Raw genomic sequence first — 4,408 nt, 5'->3', positions numbered from 1 at the left:
CAGTAGAGAGTTCCTGGAGATTAGGGTATTGATAAGATTACCATTTTCTTGGGGCGCCTGGGTGGCTCAGTCGGTTAAGCGTCCGACTTCGGCTCAGGTCATGATCTCACACTCCGTGAGTTCGAGCCCCGCGTCGGGCTCTGTGCTGACAGCTCAGAGCCTGGAGCCTGTTTCAGATTCTGTGTCTCCCTCTCTCTCTGCCCCTCCCCTGTTCACACTCTGTCTCTCTCTGTCTCAAAAATAAATAAACGTTAAAAAAAAAAAGTTAAAAAAAAAAAAGATTACCGTTTTCTTGTAATTTTGAAAGATACTTGTAAACTGATGGAGACTCAGGTCCCATCATGACAGTTAGCTCTATAAGTTAACCGTTGGTTTTCTTTCCCTCTCCTTTGTCCTTGGGCAGCCAGGAGTGCCTGAGGAATATCACACATGCCCCACCTGGTGGAGGGTGTGTGGTAGTTTGTACTTTGCCCCTAGTTTGCCTTGTGCTCCCGCATTTACTTCATCTGTGGATTAGACACAGTTTTGCTTCTTCCTTTCCAACCTGGATGCCTTTTTTTCCTGCCTAATTTCCCTTACTAGAACTTCTGTTGTAACTTTGAACAGAAATAGCAAGGGTGGACATCCTTGTCTTATTCCTGATTTTAGGGGGAAAACATCCAACTTTCACTATTAGATATTATGTTATTTGTTGAGCCGAAGTCGGACGCTCAACCGACTGAGCCACCCAGGCGCCCCTGTTTGTGAATTTTTTTTTAAAAAAGTTTTAATGTTTATTTCTGAGAGAGAGAGTGTGAGTGGGGGAGGGCAGAGAGAGAGGGAGACACAGAGTCTGAAGCAGGCTCCAGTCTCTGAGCTGTCAGCACAGAGCCCGATGTGGGGCTCGAACTCACTGACCATGAGATCACCACCTAAGCTGAAGTTGGACGCTTAACCGACTGAGCCACCCAGGTGTCCCATTTGTGAGTTTTTTATAGACACTCTTTTGTCAGGTTCCCTTCAGTTCCTAGTTTGTTGAGTGTTGTTTTTTTTTCATTAAAAGGTATTAAATTTTATCAAATGCTTTTTTGTGTCTATTGAGATGATCCTGTAATTCTGTTTTCATTTTAGTGACATGATATATTAAAATAATTGTTTTTCAGGTGTTAAACCAAACTTGCATTCCTAGGATAAATCTCTCTTGGTCATGGTGCATAATTTTTATATGTTGCTGAATTTAGTGTGCTGGTATTTGAGTGACATTTTTTCCTCTTCACACACTTTAATTCCCACTTTTATGTTTTCTTTTGTTTTTTTTAAGAGAGAGACAGGGTGCACGTGAGTGAGGGGCACAGAGGGAGGGAGAGAGAGAGAATCCTCAGCAGGCTGTGCACTGTCAGCACAGAGCCCGACGTGGGGCTCAAACTCAAGAACCATGAGACCATGACCTGAGCCAAAGCTGGACACTTAATGACTGAGTCACCTAGGCACCCCAGAAACTGGACGTTATTAAGTTTATTTATTTATTTATTTAAGTAACCCTTACACCCAACATGGGGCTTGAACTCACATGCCCCTGAGATCAAGAGTCGCATGCCCTACCGACTGAGCCAGCCAGGCACCCTGAAACTGGACGTTTCATTTTATTTCGATTAATTGGTTAATGTTTAAGGGTTTCTTTATTTAGAGAGAGACAGCAGGTGCGTGCATGTGTGTGTGCAAGCTGGGGAGGGGGCAGAGAGAGAGGGAGAGAGAGAATCCCAAGCAGGCTCCGAGCTGTCACTATGAACCTCTACACGGAGCTCGAGCCCATGAACCATGAGATCATGACCTGAGCTGAAACCAAGAGTCGGATGCTTAACCAGGACATTTTAGATAATACTGTAGCAACATTTCCAGTAGGACTTATTGTTGTTATTTGCTTATTTGTTTAGTGACCGGCTGCATTGTTTTAGTGTAGTCTGTTCCCTCTCCTTCCTCCCCCTTCCCTGTGGTAGCCTCTACTGTCACCCTGGGGCTGGGGGAAGCCTGCTTGTCCACACTTGTCCTGGATGTGGAGGGCTTGGGGGAGGCTTTCTTTGATGTCTCTTCCTTGGGCCACACCACTGTTAAACTCCACTAAGCATCCACTGGCTACTCTATTATTTTCAGACCTGGTGCAAAAATTGTTCCCCAGACTAAACCAATCAATTTCAGGCTCCTTTGACTGGATAGATTTTGAGCGCAGTATTTGAGTTTATTCTGATCCCAGGCAGGTTCCTCCCAGCTCTCTTTCCCAGGGTTTCTCAGGGAAACCAGCTGGCCTATACTTTGCCTATGTGTCCAATAAATGTGTCAGTCTCCCCCCAATTGCCTTTCACCACAATCTCCCCTGTTTTTCAGAGAACCCTCAGGCTTGAACTTCTCCACATTGGTAGCAGATGAAGTCAGTTCCTTTGGAAGAGAATAAGAGCTTTCTTTTTCCAGCCTGCTTCTTCCCTTAGGCAAAATCTCTGAGCCCTCACTCTGAAGGGGGGATGGGGACAGCCGCACACTTCTCTCCCAGTGACACTGTTGCCTTAGGAATTGGGCGCTCAGTAGAGAGGGGGCAGTAACATCACGTTTTCTCTCGCCTCTTCCAGCATGGAACCACCACCTGGAGAGCTGAGGCGGGACAATCAGAGCCCTACGGATTCTCAGTGGTGCCACATTGGAGGTAGAGCCTCAGTACTGGGTGTGGGATCTGGGCCGAAGAAAGGAGCCCTCGTTTCTCAGCCACACTCGCAGGAGGTTAGCCTCAGCATTAGGTTGATGGGGACAAGATGAAACTGGCGATGTCCTGCCCCAGGGAGGAAATAGCCCTCCAACCGGGAGCTGGGGGGCGAGGGAGCCCTGTGATCTTTGTTGGCTGTGCTAGTCTTGAGTGTTCTTCTTGCCGAGTTGCGAGTGGGGGGGAAGAGGGTAGATAGGTTTCACCTCAAATACCATATACTCTTGGAGCGCCTGGCTGGCTCAGTCAGTAGTGGGGCATGCGGCCCTTGATCTCAGGGTTCTGAGTTCAAGCCCCATACCGGGTGTGGAGCCTACTTAAAGAAATTATAAATACGATAGTGTTTGTATTTATTAAGTTTTTTGTTTGTTTTTGTTTTTTTAGTAAATGTTTCTTCATAGACTATATGTCCTTGGGACCATTTCTAGAGATTAAAAAAAATTTTTTTTAATGTTTATTTATTTTTGAGAGAGAGAGAGAGAGACAGAGCATGAGCGGGTGAGGGGCAGAGAGAGAGGGAGACACAGAATCCAAAGCAGGTTCCAGGCTCTGAGCTGTCAGCACAGAGCCCGACGCGGGGCTCGAACTCACAGACCGTGAGATCATGACCTGAGCCGTAGTCTGGATGCTTAACCAACTGAGCCATCCAGGTGCCCCACCAATTTTTTCTTTAAGTTTATTTATTTATTTTGAGGAGGGGGAGGGGCAGACAAAGAGAGGGAGACAGAGAGGGAATCCCAAGCAGGCTCCTCACTGTCAGCTTGGAGGAGCCCGATGTGGGACTCGAACCCATCAATGGTGAGCTCATGATCTGAAGCAAAATCAAGAGTCCAATGCCCAGCCCACGCCCAGCCAGCTGAGCCACCCAGGATCTGCGTTTTTTTTATTTGTTCCTTTCTTGCATTTGAAGTATTCCTCGCGAATGTCCTTGTCTGAGCCTCTTTGCCATGGTCCCTAACCACCACAACTGCAACCAACCCTTCACAGCATTGTCCCTCTCTGTCAGTGTCACAGAGGCCCACCCATCCGCCTAGTTTCTTGTCATCAGCCTGAATTAGACTAATTTTGGTGTCTGGCACAAAGGGCCTCCACCAACCTGACCTGCATAGGCTCATCTCAGGTGGATGCAAGCGGACAGAGATGGGTTTGGCCCTTGACTAAGGCTTTGGCAGCTGGTGCCAACCCCACAGGCCGGGCCACGGTGGGGGAGGGCGGTCTTCAGCGCCTCTGGCAAAGCAGTAGGGTCGCCCATCACCTCCCCACCCAAAGCAATTGCCTTCTGTGGTTTAGGGTGGAGCCGAACCTTGCGTGAGCGTGAGCTCGCGGCTGGTCAGCTCCAGGGCAGCGGCAGGGAAAAAGTAGACGATTTCATGGGTTTTTTGTTATTTATATTTAAAATAATTTCCACCGGCTTTACTGGTGACTGGGTCCCCGGTGTCTTTACGTTGCTTGTGCGAGTCTTCCCCTCCACCCCAGTTTCGTGCACTACACCCCTACTTTCTTTGTTCCGTTTCCTGATTCTAGAAGCCCAGCGTATGTTTTCGTTATCACTTTGTTAAATTAACCTTTGTTGAAGAAATGCAGACACACAGGTGAGGAGCTGTGGTTCGACAAAAGATCAGGAAAGAAATTGAAATAGGGAACGTTGTTACTCACAAGGGCGGGGGGGACCTGCACAGC

At 47.8% G+C, this 4,408-nt stretch overlaps 1 pseudogene; it reads right to left on the bottom strand.

The window, feature by feature from the left end:
• Positions 1-2,974: 2,974 nt before the first annotated feature.
• Positions 2,975-4,004, bottom strand: LOC128777383 (40S ribosomal protein S12-like; annotated as a pseudogene).
• Between the last annotated feature and the right edge of the window lie 404 nt (positions 4,005-4,408).

The sequence above is a fragment of the Panthera pardus genome, unplaced genomic scaffold (genome assembly GCF_024362965.1).
Source record: "Panthera pardus isolate Hobbes unplaced genomic scaffold, ASM2436296v1 HiC_scaffold_16, whole genome shotgun sequence".
NCBI classification, from domain to species: domain Eukaryota; kingdom Metazoa; phylum Chordata; class Mammalia; order Carnivora; family Felidae; genus Panthera; species Panthera pardus.
Note: the sequence above shows the minus strand (reverse complement) of the source record. Positions and strands in the feature narration are given on the sequence as shown.